Here is a 22,856-nt window from a genome sequence, read left to right on the forward strand (position 1 = left end):
GAATGAATCACGCTAACAGGTTCTTCCCAGAGCGGGGGAGGGGCGAACAGGAGACTACCTTTGAGAATCTCTCTCAGATATTTAAGTTATGTATGTTTACCGTAGACACTATGAATAAGAATGTGAAAAAGCTGATAAAAATGATTCAGCAGCCTCAATTTCTTTTGGCAAAGTTATTCCCACTCTTCCCCACTGTGCTTTTAAGTAAAAAATCGAGATTCAATTATATTCACAGTTTTGAATCTTGCTTTTTAATCACTGGCAAAGAGCTCTCGTCTTAAAGCAAAAGCATGCATTAGTAACCATGGGATTCCTGACATCCCAGAAAAGCAGGTGAAGAAGATCTGGTGAGACAGGTGCTGGATTTCTGGTACTCCACAGTCAATCTCCACCCGTGTTTACTGGTAGGATTTACTCTGAGCTGTCGGCATCAACTGGAACTGTGCTCTGAGACAGGTTTGTAGATGCTCCAGCATGCTGTTTGAAGGTGTGCCCAAACATTGTTGTTCAGTCTCTAAATTGTGTCCAACTCTTTGTGGCTTCACGGACAGAGTTGGCTCTAACTCACGTCCATTGAGTCGGTGATGCCATCCAACCATCTCATCCTCTGTAGTCCCCTTCTCCTCCTGCCCTCAATCTTTCCCAGCCTCAGGGTCTTTTCAAATGAATTGGTTCTTTGCATTAGGTGGCCAAAATATCGGCGCTTTGGCTTCTCTGGGAGAGGTGCTTATCCATCTAAAAGCAGGAGATGGTTAGATAGCAACACCGACTCAGTGGACATGGATTTGAGCAAACTCCTGGAGATGGTGGAGGACAGAGGAGCCTGGCATGCTGTAGTCCATGGGGTCGCAAAGAGTCAGACACGACTTAGGGACTCAGCAACAATCCTCCAGGAAGGTTGATTGGATTACATAGGATGCCCTTATTCTAAAGACCATATTTCTTTTAGGAACTCTTTATCTCTCCAAGGGAAGACTGAGATAATTACTTGAATACTTGAAGCCCCTGACTAGCTTCATTACCTCCTAGATTATTTCATTAGGAAATATTAGAAGGAGACCATTTACCTACACAAGGTCCTCAGCCATCTTCGATTTTCATATGGCAACAGAACTGTCTCTCCTCTCCTTAACTCCCCGCTTGTCTTGTTTCAAGCTACAGAGACAGATTGTCAAAAGGGAGGTCCTCCCAGCCTCCCTCTCCTCCAAGACATATTTTCCTCTAATGCTTTCCTTCCCCCCTAAATAAGAATTAAAAGTGATATTTCTTTTGACAGCTGGTAACTAATCCCACCTTAGCAGGAAGGAGAACAGGAAGCTAGCAAAGGAATTTTCCATTCCTATGTCTCTCTTAATTTTTTTCCACATCAGGTACTTTTCAAAATCTAGACATTTCCCGTGAGTCTGTCTATCTTCTTGTTTTGTCTACTAGAGTCACGTGCTTTTAACTTGTCCCGTGCGGGCTGCGGAGAAGCCTGACGGAGCTGATGTTTGTCTATGGAAGAGGGAGAACTTGAGAGCCTTTGAATCTCCAAAGGGAATAAGACTGAAATGTGATGCCTTTGCTTATGCAAACGGGATTTTTCCTCTTGTAAAGATAAAGTTCACACAGCTAGTCCCACAAACCACAAATCAAAATGCCTAGTGTTGTGAGGACAGCTACAACTCTGACTCAAAGTAAGTTTCTGCTCACCCATGCTTTGCCTGCCAGACAGCCTTGCCTCCTTGATTCCTTCCTGCCTTCCTCTCCTCCATTTCCTCCTCAAAACAAAGCAAAACAAAACAAAAAAAAAAACTAACAGATTCTGTGTACTCCTCTCTGTTCCAAATCTTCCACAGCATATGTGACAATAGCTGGGGGGGGGAGGGGGGGCGGGCAGGGGGGCGGGTAGCGGGGGTGAGGGAAAAATAATCAACTTGAATTTATTATTCCAAGGAGAAATACATTTTAGCATTTTTTAACATAAGGCACAATATTTCAACAAATGATTTTTTTTTTATTTTTTTAAAAGGGTAAAACCTTAATTTCCTAAAGGCAGCGATTTGTACAGAATGGGAATGAAATGCATCTATATCAGTGTCTTTTCAAATGAATTGATTTAATGAAGGAGACATCTACTCCAGCCTGTTAGATTCTGTATATAAGTGACTAAAAACATTGCTCTGAAACTAAAGAGAAGGGACTTCCCTGGTGACTCTGCCTTTCCAATGCAGGGGTCCTGGGTTCAGCCCCTGCTGGGGAACTAGAGCCTACACGCTTCATGGTCCAAAAGTAAATAAATAAACAAAAAAGACAGAAGAAACAAAAGACACTGTAAGACAGAAGACAATAAAGAATGGCTTCACAGTTAAAAAAAAATAAAACTGAAGATAACTTTTTTTTTTCCCTGAAATTTTCCAACTGTGTATTTTTACTGTGGCAATAATCATCAGAATCAAAATGACAGTAACAAGAAATGGTGGTGGTTTAGTCACTAAGCCATTTCAGATTCTTTGAGATTCCATGGACTGTAGCCCGCTGGGTTCTTCCGTCCATAAGATTTCCCAGGCAAGAATACTGGAGTGGGTTCCCAGTATAGATCCCCAGGGGATTTTCCTGACCCAGGGGTTGAACCCAGGTCTCCTACACTGCAGACAGTTTCTTTACCAACTGAGCTACCAGGTAAGCCCAATAAGAAATACTTATTGAGCAGATTCAGGTAGTGGATACCCTTTTACACTGACTTCCCTGGTAGCACAGTGGTTAAACAACTGCCTGCCAATGCAGGAGACCTGGGTAGGATCCCTGGGTTGGGAAAATCCTCTGGAGGACAAAATGGCAACCCACTCCAGTATTCTTGCCTGGAGAATCCCAGGCCAGAGGAGCCTGGCAGGCTACAGTCTACAGGGTCCCACACAGTCTGACAGGACTGAAGCAACTTAGCATGCACACAAACAAGATAGCTGGATGATATTGTTTACCTCTAACAAAGATATCTGATTGCCAGGAGAAATATCAATAACCTCAGATATGCAGATGACACCACCCTTACGGCAGAAAGTGAAGAAGAACTAAAGAGGCTCTTGATGAGAGTAAAAGAGGAGAGTGAAAAAGTTGTCTTAAAGCTCAACATTCAGAAAACTAAGATCATGGCATCCGGTCCCATCATTTCTTGGCAAATAGATGAGGAAGCAATGGAAACAGTGACAGATTTCATTTTTCAGTGCTCCAAAATCACTGGAGATGGTGACTGCAGGCATGAAATTAAAAGATGCTTACTCCTTGGAAGAAAAATTATGACCAACCGAGGCAGCATATTAAAAAGCAGAGACATTACTTTGCCAACAAAGGCTCGTCTAATCAAGGCTATGGTTTTTCCAGTAGTCATGTATGGATGTAAGAGTTGGACTATAAAGAAAGCTGAGCACCAAAGAATTGATGCTGAGCAACTTAACTGAACTGAAGATATTTAAATGGTTATATCTAACGAGTTATATACTATCTCATCACAATCCTTAACCCACTACCATTTTTTCTTTTTTAAAAAGTTAATAATGTAAGGAATTAGATGTTCAAAAAGTTCAGTCTAAGAGTGATGTTGGGATTTATAAGATCTCTTCCGGGCACACAACCCCTAAAACCCTGGAATTTCCTGTGATAAGAGCAATAAAGTTGTCTTTTTTATGCTAATGACATAGCTTTTGGAAAGCCTGCAGGTAACCTAAATTGGTGAGGGTTGGAGGATTGGTTACCAAGGTAAAAACTGTAATTAGAGGTTGAGACTACCAGTTCCACCCTCTTGAACCTCTGGGGAGGAGAGAGGGGCTAGAGGTCAAATCTACCACCACAGGCCAATGATTTAACCAGTCATGACCACGGAATGAAGCATCCATAGGAACCCAAAAGGAGGGGTTTCAGAGAGCTTCAAAGCTGATGAGCATGTGTCAGGCCAGGGGTAGTGGTTCACCTGGAGGGGGATGGAAACCTTGCACCTCTTCTGCCCTGTGCCTCTCTTCTCTCTGTTCCTGAGTTATATCTTTTTCTAATAAATGGGTGATTTAGTAAGTCCTGTTTCTCTGAGTTCTGTGAGCCACTCTAGCAAATCAGTCAAACCCAAGGAGAAGGTTGTGGGACTCTCTGATTGACAGCCAGTTGGCCAGAAGTACAGGTGACAATCTGGACCCGAGGTTGACATTCTGAGTCAGAGTGGGGTTGTTGGAATCTGCAATATGGAGCTAGTTGGTGGTCAGAAACACAGTTAACAATCTGGGCTCATAACTGGTGTCTGAAGAGCAAGGGAGGCAGTCTTGTAGGGCTGAACACTTAACCTACAGAATCTGATGCCAACACCATTTCAAAATTGAGTTAAATGATAAGACACCCAATCAGTGTCTGGAGAATCACCCGTTATTGGTGGGGGAAACTGTTCCCTACAGGATTGGAACTGGGTCCTGAAACTCAAAAGACTATGATATAGTCTAAAACTATAATAAAATTCATTGGAAAGACTAATGCTGAAACTGAAGCTCCAATACTTTGGTCCCCTGAAGCAAACAGCCAACTCACTGGAAAAGACCCTAATGCTGGGAAAGATTGAAGGCAAAAGAAGAAGGGGGCAGCAGGGGATGAGATGGTTAGATAGCATCACTGACTCAGTGGACATGAATCTGAGCAAACGCCAGGAGACAGAGGAGGATACGAAAGCCTGTCCTGTTGCAGATCATGGGGTCGCAGAGTCAGACACGACTTCAAGACTGGACACAAAATAATACCTTCAAGGATGACATTTAATAATATCCAAGTAAGTAAATATAATGCATTCATTTCAATAATTTATAAATTACAGAGAATTGTATAGTAAATTTAGCTCAAATTAAAGCATTATATGCTCAGATATGCAGATGGCAGCACCCTTACGGCAGAAAGTGAAGAAAAACTAAAGAGCCTCTTGATGAAAGTGAAAGCAGAGAGTGAAAACGCTGGCTTAAAGCTCAACATTCAGAAAACTAAGATCATGGCATCTGGTCCCATCACTTCATGGCAAATAGATGGGGAAACAGTGGCAGACTTTATTTTGGGGGGGCTCCAAAATCACTGCAGATGGTGATTGGAGCCATGAAATTAAAAGATGCTTACTCCTTGGAAGAAAAATTATGACCAACCTAGGCAGTATATTAAAAGCAGAGACATTACTTTGCCAACAAAGGTCCATCTAGTCAAGGCTATTGTTTTTCCAGTAGTCATGTATGGATGTGAGAGTTGGACCATAAAGAAGCTAAGCGCCAAAGAATTGATGCTTTTTAACTGTGGTGTTGGAGAAGACTCTTGAGAGTCCCTTGGACTGCAAGGAGATCCAACCAGTCCATCCTAAAGGAGATCAGTCCTGGGTGTTCATTGGAAGGACTGATGTCAAGCTGAAACTCCAATACTTTGGCCACCTGAGGCAAAGAGCTGACTCATTGGAAAAGACTCTGGTGCTGGGAAAGATTGAGGGCAGGAGGAGAAGGGGACGACAGAGGATGAGATGGTTGGATGGCATCACCAACTCAATGGACGTGAGTTTGGGAAAAGTCTGGGAGTTGGTGATGGACAAGGAGGCCTGGTGTGCTGCAGTCCATGGGGTCACAAAAAGTCGAACATGACTGAGTGACTGAACTGAACTGAAAGCATTATATTATTTATCCAGAAAGTATTTTTTAGATTCAGTGTTAAAAATCGTTATATTTCCTAATAATTCCTAATAATTAATTTAGAACAGAGTTTAAATAAATCCATCCTCCAATCTTATGCAAGATGATTATCTTGGGGGAGTGTGTGTGTGTGTGTGTTAGTCACTCAGTCGTGTCCGACTCTTTGCGACCCCATGACTGTAACCCACCAGGTTCCTCTGTCTTGGGATTTTCAGGCAAGAATATGGGAGTGGCTTGCCGTTTCCTCCTCCAGGCTTGAGGGAGTGGGGGTTGGTAGAAAAAAGAAGCATCACAGTATATGTGTTTGTGTGCATGAGTGTGTGTGTGTGCGCACGTGTGCATGAGTGTGTGTTGGCTTCAGTTGAAAGTCGAAGAAACTAATGAAATCATACTCTTGTTTAAAGGAAAAGAATGTTCCTTTTTGTGGGGGGTGATTTTTTTATAATTGATTTTTACTGGAGTGTAGTTGATTTATAATGTGTTAATTTCTGCTATTCAGAAAAGAGAATAAGTTATACACATCTATATAGCCCTCTTTTTAAAATGCATTCCCAGGTAGGTCATTGCAGACCACTGAGTAGAGTTCTCTGTGCTGTAGGTCCTTATTATCTGTTATATTTAGTAGTATGTGCGAGTCAATCCCAATCTCCCAATGTATCTCTCCCCACCTCCCTTTCTTCATAACCACAAGTTTGTTTTCTACATCTGTGACTCTGTTTCTGCTTGGTAAGTAAGTTCAGTTGGGGAATAGAATGTTCTGGAGCTGGTGTGACGGCGGGCTCTCCAGAAGGCAGGAAATGAGAATAGGAACGCCCCACTTCCGGTTCCTGAGCCCGTCTATCTGTCTCCGACCGCCCACAGAGCAGAGAGGCATAGATTGTTCTAGCTGAAGAGAGAAGGCAGAACTGGACTTCTCCCGCCCCTTGAGCTGATTTTCACAGAATAGAACCCACTGAAAGAAAACACAGAGCTCCCGAAATGCGTACTGAAAAGTAACCCGTTTCTCACTCATCAGATAGCAGCACTTACTGACCTGGGCAACCCCACTTGGCTTCTCTATGGCCTTAATGAAAAGGCCAGTTCATTATTTCATTTGGAAATCAGTGAGATGAATCGTAATGAAAAGCCAGGGTTCTCTGCCAGGATTTAGCAAAGGCCATGAATAGCCCAGCTTAAAAGTTGAATTTCTTGTTTTCCTTCCTGTGTGGCTCTCTTTGAAAAGGCAAGAAAAGAGTCCATTTGGTCTTTGGAAAGCCCGTCTCCGAGTCCGAGGCATTGCCAACTGGTGAGGTTCACCCTGTGGCAGTGAAGCCGAGGGGCCCTGAGGCATGGCGTGGCCAGAGGACAAGTTCAGACATGAGGAGGAAGTAACAGGGAGAGATTTTCGTGCTAACGGTGAGGGTTGAGAGCAAATCCTTCATAGGAAACAGCATAACCCAGGCAAGAGGGTCCTGGTGCAGTTCAGTTCTCTATAGTGTAGCAGTTAGTTCTGCTGTAACATGACATGCCTATTCTTAAAAATCACCATAATCTACCAAAATAATAATGAATAATAAACTCCAAAGCTAGGACTTATGGAGGAAATAGGGTTGAGGCATAAAACAAAAATTTAATCACCAGGAACTTCCTTGTCCCTGGCAGTCCAGTTGTTAAGACTCAGTGCTTACAGTGAGAGTGAAAAAGAAACAGGCAGATACTTCATAGGAGAACACTGTTTCCTTAAAGGTATTAAACCCCTTTGCCTGTACTTCTTTGAAGACAAATATCTCCATTCCCTTTATGGAACCAGTATATTTGGCTTTCTCAGAGTAGCGTGGTACAATTCTTTGTAAACTATCAAAGACTGTGAGTCATGCTTCTTTCATTTTTTTTCTCCATAGAGATGAGAGATTATCAAAACCTGAGACTTCCCTGTTGTTTAACTGTCCTAGCGTTCCCAGCATTGCCCGCTAAATTTCTGAAGTTTTAAGCAAAGAAGAGAAACACATTACATTTAAAAACTCAGACTATTTTTAAAGTGGGAACTCACATTTCTAATGCCCTGCCCTTACTGGGTTCCTGTTGTCATTCTACATAGGAGATTTCTCTCATATGATTGTAATTTCCAGCATAACCCAGCTATTGGAATACAGCATCATGGCTTGCCTGTAATACCACCTGGGGTGATGTATGTAAAGAGAGAGCGCCCGAAGATGAATGGACCCTAGGGATTCAAGAAGCAGAGACTGAGCTGGGCAGCGTACGGGGCCAGGCAGCATTGTATCAAGTTCACTTTTTGGCTCTGCTCCTGTCTCAGGACCTGGAGGAGATCAGAGAGCAGTAATCAGTCGCAAATACTCCTGTCCGATCAGCTCTAGACCTGTGACAGGTGATGGGCTCCACAGGTCCCCGGGGAAGAGGAAGCAATACATGAGAACAGTCCCAAGGCAGAAACAGCCAGCTGAAACCCTCAAATGGAAGTTATTTGAATGTAAAAAGAGAAAGAAATGGCATACTACTGTTGACAATACCAATGCACAGCTATTTTCAGTAAAATGTAAAAAATAACTAGTGGAGAAGTGATTTCTGAAATATAATAAAAGGTAAATTCTGGGTCACTTTATTCAGTCTCATCAAACAATCAACATGTCTGGGCTTTAGAGAGCGTTCAAATGAGATGCGTGGACATAGTGTGGGAAACAGTAGATGTATATTAAATAATTGAAATGGAAAATGTTGAAGAGAAGATACACTCGGATTATATATTTGGAAAAACACTGGTCTTACAGTTGAGAGCTCTAGCCTGTGGTCCCAACTTTGCCACTTACTAAACTGTGACCTTGAGATGTCCTTTAACTGTCCTTCCTCTGTTTTTCATCTATAAAATGAAGATGACTAAAGTCAAATCTAAGATTTCTTCCAGTCTAGAAATTCCGTGAACATTCCATGTTATCGTCCAGAAATTTATTTGTAATGTATTATTCAATGAGCTTAAGCTAGAACTTTAGCCACCTCCTTCTCTCTTACTTTCTTTTTAACATACAACCCGATTATCACACAGTTTTTAGTGTGGTAACAGATTTGAATAAACCAAGTCAAATTACCAGAAAGATGGCCGTGTAATATGCAGTTCAGATATTTGGTAATATTGCTGGCCTGCTACTGCTAAGTCACTTCAGTCGTGTCTGACTCTGTGCAACCCCATAGACGGCAGCCTGCCAGGCTCCCCCGTCCATGGGATTCTCCAGGCAAGAACACTGGAGTGGGTTGCCATTGCCTTCTCCAATGCATGAAAGTGAAAAGGGAAAGTGAAGTCGCTCAGTCGTGTCCGACTCTTCTCGACCCCATGGACTGCAGCCTACCAGGCTCCTCCATCCATGGGATTTTCCAGGCAAGAGTACTGGAGTGGGATGCCATTGCCTTTTCCGTTCCTTCTCCTAGAACATGCCAATCAATTCTCTCTGTAAACAGAGCTCTAAGTCTATACATTCTAACTCAGGAGTGGGATTTTCATCTGCAACAAATAATATGGTCTCTCAACACAGTGAGTTGGAAATTACTTGTGTTTGAGGGAAGACTGGCATTTTGCAGTCCAGGGTTGCAAAGAGTTGGATACAATTTAGCAAGTGAACACATACATAGAAATGGTAGTAAATAGAGAATATAATTTACACAGGGACCTGCTCCCTTAGCTTGTCCCAACTTGGAATGAGATGATGATGGTAGTATTTGGAGGGGTGGAAAAATGTGTGTTATTTCTAAAAATGAAGCCAAATTCTGTCACAGAAACACAGCCATCCTGGCACCCGGATCCTGAATATTTTTGTTCCTCACCGTTTACTATTTGTTGGGTTGGTCAGTGAACAAAGGGAAGTTATTCCAAAACAACCAGATGGAAAATCATAAGCTCAGTGAAACCTGAGAATGTCTGAACAAGTGCCACACGCAGCAAAGTGACGGTGCCAGAAACCGACTGCAACTCCCCAAACCCCAGAAGTGTCCTCTGCGTGCTACAGGTGGGCTGGAAAATCTGTAATCTCATTATCCCTCCAACTTCCAAAAAGCAGCACCTGCTCTGTGTGTAGAAGAAATCAGTGCCTCTACATCAAGCAGGACTCGGTGGGCATTTAAAATTCATAAAAGAAAATCACTGGAAATTGTAGAGTACGGAAAACGACATCTTTATACTATTGGTAAGGCCAAGGTACCCACTTTCTAGGGAGCAGAGTTCTCTTCAGAGCTCTCTAACATACTAACTATATGCTAATGATGCAATTCTAGTAATGGGAATTCACCATGAAGCCTAGTAAACTGAGGGAAGAAAAAGATAAGCCCACATGCTCAGTGGTTTCCGACTCTGTGCGACCCCGTGGACTGTAGCCCACCAGGCTCCTCTGTCCATGGGATTCTCCAGGCAAGAATACTGGAGTGGGTTGCCATGCCCTCCTCCAGGGGATCTTCCTGACCCAGTGATCGAACCCCTGTCTCTTGCACTGCAGTCAGATTCTTTACTGCTTGAGCCATCAGGGAAGCTCAATAAGCCCAGGGAGACAATAACACACATCTTGCCATGGTTCTTTGGTCTTTAGTTAGATGACCATTTGAGAATGAGGACCCTTTTGTACTGAATCTAAGTTGTTCTTGTTCTAGATATTTGCTGAGGGGAAGCGTATATCATAACAAAGGAATTAAAAAGTAGGTTTGTCCTATATGTTCTTATTTCTCCCCAAACAGATAAAAACCCTTTCCTACCAACTATTTGAAAGAGAATCACCGCAGGAGGAAAAAACTCACTTGAAAACCACCCTCTGGAGCTATGAATAGCAGCTGCATTCTGTGTAGCATTTGCTAAAGGCCTGGCAGTATGTAAAGTGTTTGAAGTACGTTATCATATTTAATCCTTGTAACCTCAGGAGTCAACACAAAATTATCACTCCTGTTTTACAAATAAAACTAGGAGCCTTGAAGTGGACCTCAATGTCACGCGTCTAGACAGGAGCCTGGGGTCTCTTTATCATGACTCTTGCTAGTACATACACGTTAGCCTGAGGTTCTTGGGGACCAGCCACCAGTGAACTTGGTGTCTTGAGGTGCGAAATCTCTTCTGGAACGAAAACGGATGTCTTGCAGGTATCCTTCAGGGAGAAAAAGGCAAACCGGCAGAGCCCACCTGTTGAGTGAAGGTTCATTATCCTGGAAGCGAGGAACTAGGAGTTGACACGCGTCCAAACGCCCGTACTGGCCTCATCGTCCCCGTGCGTGCTGTGCACCTCGGTGTTGCGTTAGTCTCTTTTCTTCCTTGAATTCTCCCCATTTCATGAAAATCCTTGCTTTCCTCTGAGTGTTAGCAGAGGGCTTCCTTGCTCCCAGACATGATTGTCAAAGTCCTGGGGAGGAAACAACCAGGCCGAATTCCTGGCAGTCAGAGCAACTCTGCTGAGTTCCTGAAACGACTGAGCCCTCGAAACTGACGCCGATCTGGAAGTTCCTAGACGTTCCGAGCGCCCAAACCACGATGGGGTGGTGGAAAGAGAAAGTCACAAACTGTTTCCATGGGGTTTTCACTGGCCATTACGAGGAGCAAGTTGAAACTCAAGAACTTGACAAGAGCTCCGTAAAGACAAAGAATTGTGAGGCTGGAAAGAGTTGGATCACCCTCACTTCACAATCTACCGAAGGAGTTAGCCCCATTTCGTTCACTCCTTTAGAGTTTTAGGTTTAAGGTCTTTTTGGTCCCCCCCTTCCCTGCCCCTGCAGAGGTTCATTTCCATTCTAACACTAGCCATCCCACACTTTAAATCTTACTAGAATGTTTTCTTTAACAGTCTATTTTCTAGGCTGTGCCACTCATGTTATTTTTATCATGGGTAAAATGACCAAATTTTGTGGAAGAAAATCAGCAGAATATGTTTCTGATTTATGAGTTTATTTCTGAATAAACAAAATGTGATTATCCTTTTAATGAATTGCCTTTACTGAAAAGCATTTGAAGGGTCATGGCAGACTGCCCTAGAAAACCTGATTTGCATTGTCATGGGGCATGTTTCCTCATCATGAAACAAAAGCAACAATCACTGTTATGAAAAACCTTAAAGACTTAGCAACTCCAATTATCCCAGCAGTTTAAAACACAACTTATCACCTTGGAAGTAAGGAGCACATTCACATTACAACTCAAGGTCATTATTTGGGTTCAGGAAGATGTGGTGGGCTTCCAAAGTGGCACTGCCAAGGCAGGAGACATAAGAGACCAGGGTGCCATCTCTGGGTCAGGAAGATCCCCTGGAGCAGGGCACAGCAACCCACTGCGGTATTCTTGCCTGGAGAATCCCATGGACAGAGGAGCCTGGCAGGCTGCAGTCCGTGGGGTCGCAGAGAGTTACAACTGAAGCAACTGAGCATGCAGGCAAGATGTGCTAGTGTTTCTTATAAGATTCTGAAACCCATATGTTCAAAGCTATTTGTAAAATACGAAGGACTCACATGTTAATGCATTAAAGCACACAAGAGCCCTTTAGTAATTCTTCCCCCTCCCCATTTCTGTCTCCATAATCTGTTACCGGAGACCTTTCAAGGGAAATGCCAGACAACCAAAGACACCATTTAGTAGATGCAATCTGGTCTCACTCTGGCCTTTCAATTTTATTTTCTACTTTCTCACAGTACTCTGACCCATGGCCTTCCAGGAAGATGGGCTCCACACATAATCAGAAGCAAACAGACAAATAGAAAAATGTGGGGAGTGAGCAAGAGCTTGGAGGAGCAAGGAAACAGAGTCTGCTCCACGCTGGAAAAATCGTCCACTTTCTCACTTTTCAAATAAATTTTTTTTCATCTTGTTTTCCTTCCCTTTTGCCTTCAATATGTCCTTTTAGCTGGTGATGCCATCCAACCATCTCATCCTCTGTCATCCCCTTCTGCTCCTGCCTTCAATCTTTCCCAGCATCAGGGTCTTTGTCAATGAGTCGGCTCGTCACATCAAGTGGCCAAAGTATTGGAGCTTCAGCATCAGTCCTTCCAATGACTATTCAGGACTGATTTCCTTTAGGATGGACAGGTTGGATCCCTTTACTCTTCAAGGGACTCTCAAGAGTCTCCTCCAGCACCACAATTTGACAGCATCAGTTCTTCAGTGCTCAGCCTTCTTTATGGTCCAACTCTTACATCTGTACATGACTACAGGAAAAACCACAACTTTGACTATATGGTCCTTTATTGCCAAAGTGATGTCTTTACTTTTTAATATGCTGTCCACGTTTCTTTCCTTTTATGGCTGCAGTCACCATCTTCAGTGATTTTGGAGCTCAAGGAAAGAAAATCTGTCACTGTCTCTGCTGTTTCCCCTTCTATTTGCCATGAAGTGGATGGGACCGGATGCCATGATCTTAGGTTTTTGAATTGAGTCTTCAGCCAGCTTTTTCACTCTCCTCCCTCACCCTCTTCTTGCTTCCTACTCCCACTGATCCCACAGAATCCACTTTGACCTGTGGAGACCAAAACGCAGGAGACCCCCGAGGACAGGTCAGCAGCCCCACACCAACTACTGGCCCCTGTGCCCACACATACAAGTCTCAGCCACTCCATCCTACTCTTGACTCAATCAAAGGGCCATCCATAGGAGGCAGAACATATCTTTAGTGTGGAAATGGGTTCATGTATTTGTCTAGTTGAGAAAGTTTGTAAAGTCCATAATAGCTAGATATACTGTACCATTGACTTACAAGAGATTAGTACATCCTTAATAAACCATCCCCTCCTTCCCAGGCAAAATATGTTCTTCCCCAGCACATCATTCAGGGTCTCCTATCACACTGATGACTGCCAATGATAATTGTTTATGAGCACAACTCTCTTCCTCACCATGCCATGAACTGCTCAAGGCCCTGAAAAATGGAATGAAAGTGAAAGTGAAACTCACTCAGTCGTGTGCGACTCTTTGGCAATCCTACAGACTCTACAGTCCATGGAATTCTCCAAGCCAGAATACTGGAGTGGGTGCCTTTCCCTTCTCCAGGGGATCTTCCCAACCCAGCGATTGAACCCAGGTCTCGCACACTGCAGGCAGATTCTTTACAAGCTAAGCCACAAGGGAAGCCCAAGAATACTGGAGTGGGCATCCTATTCCTTCTCCAGCGGATCTTCCTAACTCAGGAATCGAACTGGAATCTCCTGCACTGCATTGCATTTACCAACTGAGCTATCAGGGAAGCCAGAATGGAATATTTCCTGCCATATCAGTAAATAAAGGATGTCACAGTTATCAGCAACTGCAGTGACCATGGATGGTGAGCTGGTAAGCCCTGAGGGAATTCAGGAAGGAAAGAGTATATCTGCCATCCAGCAGCCATCAGACTGCAGCCGCTCTCCACGGTGAGCCCCCCAGGAAATGCAGGATGTGAAAATACAGGATACTGGCCCCAGAGAGCTGAGATGAAATATTAAAGGAATCTTCCCATCCATAGAGCAGCACTGAATTCCTTACCTTGAGCTCTCTGGTTTTCTTTAATTAACAGTAATCTTTACACTTTCAGTCTACCTGCCCTTTGTTGCAAAAGTTCTATCTAACCTGGCTTCTTCCCCAACCTCCTCAGAACAGTTCTCTCAGGGTCCCTTGAGATATTGCCTCCCAGGCTTGAAGTCCTCAACATCCCTGCTGAATAAAACATAACTCTTACCTTTGAGGTTGTGAACACCTTTTAAGTCTACAGCCCTGTCTCCATCACGTTGGAATCCACCACTCATCCTTCAGTCTCTCTAACTCTTTATGTCACTGACAGACAGGAGGCATTCCAGACTGGCTTTTTAAGTAAATATACAAATGAACAAATAAATCGCCTCTGGTTGTCCTTCACATGAACGAATGTCTTGTCCCTAAGGAAAATATGGCATATGTTATTTTGCAACTATCCTTTATCAGGAGGTAGTAGGAGATCTGAATTACTTCCTCAGCCTGATCCTGTTGACTCGACTGCACTATGAAGAAACAGCTGTGGCCTTCCTGTTTGCTAGCAGTAAGCGTGCTTGCCCTTGATTGGCCTTCGGCAGCCTGTTCCCAGCTCCTCAATGACCTGCTGCACACAGACAGAAATACAGCTTCTGACCTTGGCGTGGACACATTGTGACCAGGGAATCCACATTTTCTAGCTGATTAAAAATGACCTTGATTCTTTATCAACCCTATTCAACATGAAGGTGCTTTGAAGACCTATGAAGTCAGCCTCAGGACTCAAAACAGAAAAAAAGAATGGCATTGAAATCAATGGTTGTCATGAGATTAGATACATTCAAAGATTTTTTTTTAATTAAATGATTAAATTGTATTTAGAATCTAGGTTGGTATTATCTTCAATAACATTTCCCATTGCATTAGGAGTAAAATAATTAAATTGGATAGTCTAGTTTTCAAAGTCAATCATTCCCAGTTTTGCAGGAATTCCCAGAAAACAAAAATTGTCGCTAAGGTCAGAGTAGCTCATGTTAAGAGGGGAAAGTCCACAAATCTAATTTCCAGTCCCTGCCCCCATCCCAGGAAAGGGATCCTCAGCATTAGGGATCTGCCTCTGAAGAAGAAAGGATTCTAGAGACGCGGCTGAGAAAGAGAAACAAAAACCCAAAGTGAGTCTGTCTTGGCACGTTTCAGTGAATAACAGTTGAGTTGTTTAAGTAATAATTGAGTGTTTAGTCTTTGACATAAGTTAGTTTTTTAAGTCTGTTTAGTGTTAGTGTTAGTCGCTCAGTTGTGTTCAACTCTTTGCAGCCCCATGGACTGTAAACAGCCAGCCTCCTCGGTCCATGGGTTTCTCCAGTCAAGAAGACTGGAGTGGGTTTCCATTCCCTTCTCCAGGGGATCTTTTTGATCCAGGGATCAAACCCAGATCTCCTGCCTTGCAGGCACATTCTTTACCATCTGAACCACCTGGGAAGCCAACATTTGAATGGAGGGATATTATGGAGCCACATTTCAAAATTTCTCCAATTACAAAATAAAATTTATTTGCTGAATTATAAGTCAAGGCTATAGTATTTCCAAAAGGCAGTGAGAGTCATATAAAAAAAAGGTTTATTTAGCTTCTGCACACGCATGTCTTGGCAATTCTGGCAGTAAAAACTTAGAATGCACCCATAAATGTCCTAATAGCTGATGAATTATGCTTCCTGCCAGGTAAAGGCAACACCCCTCAGAGGCTGCCTCCTACCACGGCTGTGATGCCTGTCGGGAATAAGTATCAGGGATTTGCCTCAGGTAAGCCAGTCTTAGTGACTGAGAGGGAGCCAGGGATCTCCAAGTCTTTTGCCTAATAAGAAACACGTTCAGAGGCTTCAGAGGTGAACCACCTGAGCTCTGCTCATCATCAGCACAGCATTACTAGGTCTCCTGCAATATTAGGATGAAAATACATCCGGACAAAAGATATTATCATCTGAGAGCCTTTGGAGGAATCATTGCGTCCATCATCTGGAGGATACCAATGGTAAGTTTACCAAAACAAATGAACAGAGAGCTCCCCAGGCCTCACTTACTTGGGTTGGCATCTTATCCTCTGATTCTTTAAATGCTGTTCCAGTCATTCCCTCTTGCAAAACTCATCTGCAACAGAGGTGACTGAATGTAACATTGTGGGCACTCCCCCTTCACGGGCTAATACATGATCAGAAATTTATTAAAGGGTCTCTTGAGATAAAATTTGAACTCTCATTCAAGAAAATGTAGGTTGTCAATTAATAATGATTTTGAGTTTGGTTTGGGGATTTTAGGTAAAATATTCAGGCTCTGTTTCCTTTTGACTTAAGAAATTATCTCTTATCTTCCAAATACATTTTTCCTCTGTATCATGTGTAAAGTCATGGTCTTTAGGAATTAACCATTTTAATATCTACTCTGCTCACACATGTGTGTAGCAACTTAGCTCAGGAATTAACAGGATTAATTAACTTCTTTATTGATGATTATCATGAATATAATTAGAATCAGGGAATGAGTTCCAAAGTCCAGTAGTTTCAAAATATCATTAGACTTGTATATGTCAGTCCTGTATTTCCCAAAGGATATTTTTGCCCCAAACCTGGACCAACTATGTCACTTGAATAAATCACTTCCTCTCTCTAAGCCTCAGATTCCTTATGTGTAAAATGAAAAGATTCAGAATGATTATTAATTGCAATAGAGCTTACCATTAAGTAAAATATTATACGATGAATGATCATAGACTATCCTTATTAATACACATTTTAAAGACAATATTATAAGCAACATACTTCTGACAGAAGCATCTAGACCAAAGCTGACAACACTAATATAATAAGTAGGAAAAAATATTTTTATTATTATTACAAATTATTGAAGTTTGAAGTTTTGACTTACCTATTTGCAGGCTCAAGACTTCCGGCATTAGCTCCTTCTTTAAATTTCTCCTGTTACTTCTGATTCAGGCTAAACAAAGCATGGTTCCTGCTTTGACCATTCTCCGCTCCATATCTCCTTTTATCAGAATCTCAGTCTGATGTCCAGCCCAGTCAGCCCCTTAGAACCCAGATAACTGTGAAATTCTGACGCCAATATTCTGCTGACACAGTATTCATGAAGTCTCTCCCCTTCAGGCAGACCACATGATCACCAAATATTGGAGGAGAAACTCATGTGAGATGGAAGTTTAGAGAAAAACTGGAGTGCATCTTATCACCCCATCATTGGCTCCCTCTGGAGAGCCTGCTAGCCCACATTGGGGACTGTGGTGCATCTTGTAGGGAGCCAGCGACCACTCCGAGAAGACTCTTAACTCAAGTGGAGGACGTGTGGGGGCTTTCCAGAGCCCCAGCTTCACGGAGAGTAACAGGCTATGTTTCCTCACACCTCCATAGGCAGATCTCAGGTTCGGACCTCACGACGTCCTTTGCTGTTCTGCAATCCTAGAAAGCGCTTGTCCGTCTTTCTATGCTTTCTTACCGTTGCTCAGTCGTTTAGTTGTATCCGACTCTGCGACCCCATGGGCTGCAGCACGTCAGGCTGCCCTATCCTTCACTATTTCCTGCCGTTTGCTCAAACTCATGTCTGCTGAGTTGGTGATGCTATCTATCCATCTCATCCTGTCGCCCTCTTCTCCTCCTTAGTTCTATGCTTAGTTTAATCATCAGCTCTTCTAGAAGGACTGACCCCATAAAACGGCTGTAAATTGTATGCCAGCCATTTGTTCCTAAGCTATTTTTATTGTAACACCCACCATTGTGGAATACAATCCCATTTGTACAGGTTTTTCTTTCCTCACAGACTAGAAGATTCTCAATGTTTCGAGCTGTGGCTTAATCTTTCTCTAAAACTTTCTGAGAGCCTTACAGAGTGTCTGGTACATGGAAGGCCCATATAAAATATTTGGGGGTCAATAAACGCATGATCCAAATTCAAGTAACAACAATTCTTTTTGGAAATTGAAAACATGACAATAGAATACACCTGGGAGAAAAATTAATTCCAGGGGAAAAATGGGAAATTAGAGCAATGCCAAGTATTATTAGGTGTTAAAATTATTATAAGGGCTTCCCGAGTGGTGCAGTTGTAAAGAACCCACCTGCCAACATAGGAGACTCAAGAGACACAGGTTCGATCCCTGAGTGGGGAAGATCCCCTGGAGAAGGAAATGGTATCCCACTCCAGTATTCTTGCCTGAGAAATCTCATGGACAGAGGAGCCTGGTGGGCTACAGTCCATGGGGTCACAAAGAATTGGGCATGACTTAGAGACTAAACTACCACCACCCAAAGTTGTTATGAGGTCACAATAATTAAATCAGTGACAAAGAGGCCACAATAAACCAGAAGATAAATTTAAGACACTAGAGGCAGATCCTAAAATGTATTAAAGCAGAAGAGTTGATAAAGGTCACAGCACAAACTAATGGGGAAGGAATGTACTTCTTAGTAAAGGTTACTGCAATCATTGGCTGACTATTTGGAAAATATACATCAGTTCAGAGCTTGTCTTCATAACTTACACCAAAACAGCACCTGGGGAACTTTTAATTAAATCAAGATAAAGTTAAAGGGAAATACAGGTGAAGATCCATTTGATCACCAGATGAATAGTGAACATTTAAGTAATAACAGAATTGTGCCTTGCCCATCATTGTCACATTGTGGTATTCATTGGATATTCACCGTGTGTTAGGGAATGTGAAAAGTGTTTTCCATACTTTCCTCAAAGCCACACTGTGTAGACATTCCTACAGACTCCACTTCCAAAATAAATTAGGTCGCAAGGCTAGAAGTGGCGGAGTCAGAATATGGCCCTGGGTTTCTGATTCTAGAACATGTGCTCCTAGATTTTACCACCTAAACTATGCATGATGGGAACAAAACTGGAGCAGAAACGGCAAAATGGTAAAGGAGAAAAGGAAAGAAAGAAAAAGAGCAGGGGGCCTGCCCTGGCGGGCCAGTGGTTACAATCCCGCCTGCCAGTGCAGGGGACGCAGGTTTGATCTCCACTCCAGGAAGATCCCAGGTGCCAAGGGGCAGCGAAGCCCGGGTGCCACAGCTGCTGAGCCTGAGCGCCGAGAGCCTGTGCTCAGCAGCAGAGAGGCCACCGCAGTGAGAAGCCTGTGCTCCACCACGAGAGAAGGGTCCCGGCCCGCCGCAACTAGAGAAGGCTAGCAGGCAGCAGTGAAGACCCAGCACAGCAACACATGCAAATAAAGAATTGTCTAAAAAAGAAACGGGGCCAACATGTACATGAGAACTTAAGCAGAAGACATGCAAAAGAATCATAACTTGGAAAAAATTAAACTTCTGTAATAAGTTGTATGCACATAAAAGGAATTCAGGGAGGTGCTTTTTTCCCTAACATAAAGTCCATGCACCTCTCTCTGTTTCCCTTTACAAAGAATCATACTTAGAACCAGTGAGACCTTGGGGAGGCATCAGTGAGGCTTGCCAAACTTTATTCCACAAGGGCCACACCAATTCACACTCCTCACAAGGGGCAAAAGAATAGGAAGCCTTACAAATGATTACAGCGTTGAACCTCGAAATTCTACTTCTAGGAATCTATTCTAAGGGCAGTTTTGGAAGCACAGACTCAATTTTAATCACAGAGCCGTTTGCTGAAAAAGTTTTAGTAGAATACGATTTTTGCAATAATATGAATGCCCAGCATTAAGAGAATGGTGGAATAAATTAAGGTATCTTGGAGAAGGAAATGGCAACCCACTCCAGTGTTCTTGCCTGGAGAATCCCAGGGACGGGGGAGCCTGGTGGGCTGCCGTCTCTAGGGTCGCACAGAGTCGGACACAACTGAAGCGACTTCTTAGCAGCAGCAGCATATGATGCTGTGGTGTACTGGGCCATAGGTTTGTACACGCACGGTTGAGTCCAACTCTTAGAGATGCCATGGACTGTAGCCAGGCTCCTCTGTCCATGGGATTTCCCAGGAATACTGGAGTGGGTTGCTGTTTCCTATCTCCAATAAAAGCTAATTTAAAAAATAAATGAAAATAAGAATGATTTTTATCAGACCATACTCCCCCTCCCTAAAATAAAATGAAATGGATCGATATGAAGATTTTGTAGACTCATTTAAACCAAAATATCTTTTTTTCCTTTTTGGAAATTCTTTCCCAGTACTAGTAATTCCCACAAAGTGCATTGTATCTTCCTGCCCCTACATAGCCCATGCTGCACAAACATGGATCTGTGATAATTTATGAAACTTCAGCCCTCAAACACGAGCATGGCCGGGCCAACGGTGATGTCATCAGTCAGCTATCTTCTTCTTAAAGGGCAACTCTCCGCCCCACCGCCTTCTCGATCTGATGACCACGCTTTTTCACAGTACATCAAAATCTGGAATTAGCCGACTGACCTATTGGGTAACCCTTGCCTGGAAAATTAGGTCAGCGCACTACTCGATCTGTTGGTAGGTACTTAAGAAATTGCAAAGATGAGTCTGGACCTTCTCTGACAGCTCCGCCTTTGAAAACACACAGTGCCTCGCAGTGAATAAATCGCCAGGAAGGAGATGACAGCGCAGAAATCTGTGTGCACGTCTCTCGGCTGTTTTCGTCTGGTTCAGAAATCATCAGCACCTGATAGCGGTTTCGGTGTTCCCCCTGCACCGGGAGGAAGGGCGAGTCCCAGGCCAGGTTTCTGTCAGATAGGGGACAGTCTACAGAGACCGTGCCTTGCAAGCACAGAGGCTTGCAGACTTTCAACAAGGGCACTGTGAGCCTTCCTCATAAGATTTCTCACATAAGGTTCAAGGTAGAAATGGCAGAAGAACAGAACTTCCACTAAGTCTCATTTATTGTTGTTGTTGACTTGCTAAGTCGTTTCTGACTCTTTGCAGCCCGTGGACTGCAGCCCGCCAGGCTCCTCTGTCCATGGGATTTCCCAGGCAAGAGTACTGAAGTGAGTTGCCGTTTCCTTCTCCAGGGGATCTTCCCAACCCAGGGATTGAGCCCACATCTCCTGCATTGGTAGGTGGGTTCTTCACCACTGAGCCACCAGGGCCGCCCAGAAAATCTCATACCAAAGACAAAGCTGAACACGTCCTTGAGTATCTATGAAAGAACTGATAGATATTTCAGTTTCAAGAGGTACGTGTGTTATTTCCAGTTGCTCTTACTGGCTGATGTGGGAAATGGAAAATCAGAATAGGCTGTGAATTCCAAAAGGGCTTCTGATGCAAAATGCAACCATTGTATTTGGAAATTACATTTATTAGGAAATTGGTGTGTCTCAGATTTTCTTTTTCCAAATTCAAGATGGACAGTACTAAATGTTTAGTCTATATTGTTGTTTTATGGCTTGCTTGCTTGTTTATTATGTTTTTAAATAAACCTTTAAAGAAAGTTACACTCAACAAAAATGCTGGTTGGTTGCTGCAAGGTACTCTCTAAGAGGGGCTTCCCTGGCAGCTAAGCTCCTAAAGAATCCCCTGCCAATGCAGGAGATGTGGGTTAGATTCCTGGGTCAGGAAGATCCCCTGGAGGAGGGCGTAGCAACCCACTCCAGTATTCTTGCCTGGAGAATCCTCATGGGCAGAGGAGCCTGATGAGCTACAGTTCATGGTCTCGCTAATAGTCAGACACGACTGAGCAGCCCACAGGTGCACACAAACAGTGTATAAAACAGAGAACTACTACTGAGAACCTACTGCATAGCACAGGGAAACCCGTTCAGTGTTCTGTGATGACCTAAATGGGAGGGAAGTCCAAAAGGGAGGGGATACGTGTGTACGTATGGGTGTGTCTAAATATTTATAGGAAACCAGAAACAGGGCCATGGAGATGTGGGGAGCGTGGACAAGAGCTCACCTTGCTGAGCACGCCTGGTGCTGCCTCTGTGCCTTTGGTCACGCCCCACAACTCTCCCCATCCACCCTCGACCCACCAGCAGACCCAGCTCCAGCCCCCTCCCTGACCCACCACGGGGCCTCTGTAACGCCCCAAGTCTCCAGGGGTCCCTGCCTTCTCAGGATGATCGGAACACAGAGCCCTTTGGGGAGTCTGTTGAAAACCCACGTGTCAGGATCCCGCATCGGGGGCATCTAAATGTATAGCCCAGCCTGCTGCTTCCTCAACTGTGGGACACACAGGAGAAGCCTGGGACCTTATTAAAAATGCAGAAACTGATTCAGTGGGTCTTGGGAGGGGTTGGGGGGAGGGGGCTACATTCTTCAACAAGCTTCCAGGTGAGGCTCTGAGGCTGCACTGAGAAGTGGGGGGCTAGAATAGGACTATGAAGCTGTGTTTTCATTTCTCTTCTGAACTGAATGCAACCCATCTGGAAATAGCACGTGGAAAAGCATTAGGAACTACCACTCTCCACACCTCTGGTTGTTAGCATTTGCTTTCCTGTTTTAATGCAGCTATTTGTCTGTGCCTGTGCTTGGCTTACATGTTCCACTGAACAGCAAATCACTGAAGACAATGATATTCGACACCCTTTGCATCTGTCCACCTAGCAGAAAACCCGCTTCTCTGGGAGACCCAAACCAAAGTGATGTTTATTCATGGAAGACCACGCATGATATTGCTGCTTTAGTGCTCACATATCACAGAGATGTGTGTGCATGCTAAGTCACTTCAGTTGTGCAACCCTAAGGACTGTACTCACCAGGCTCCCCTGTTGGGATTCTCCAGGCAAGAATATTGGAGTGCGTTGCCATGCCCTCCTCCAAGGGATCTTCCCGACCCAGGGATCAAACCCATGTCTCCTGTG

At 43.7% G+C, this 22,856-nt stretch overlaps 1 protein-coding gene across 3 annotated transcripts in view; it reads right to left on the reverse strand.

The window, feature by feature from the left end:
• The window catches only part of KCNJ16 (potassium inwardly rectifying channel subfamily J member 16), an 86,857-nt gene extending 69,678 nt beyond the window's left edge, over positions 1-17,179 (reverse strand). For 2 of the 3 annotated variants that reach the window (XM_024980395.2, XM_024980393.2), the window contains exon 1: positions 14,324-14,628. The gene's annotated coding sequence lies outside the window, so the exon portion shown is untranslated. Of the gene's footprint in view, positions 1-14,323; positions 14,629-17,010 lie in introns of those variants that run through there. The other variant, XM_059878220.1, reaches the window with a different exon arrangement.
• Positions 17,180-22,856: the final 5,677 nt, after the last annotated feature.

This window comes from Bos taurus, chromosome 19 (assembly GCF_002263795.3).
Source record: "Bos taurus isolate L1 Dominette 01449 registration number 42190680 breed Hereford chromosome 19, ARS-UCD2.0, whole genome shotgun sequence".
Classification (NCBI taxonomy): domain Eukaryota; kingdom Metazoa; phylum Chordata; class Mammalia; order Artiodactyla; family Bovidae; genus Bos; species Bos taurus.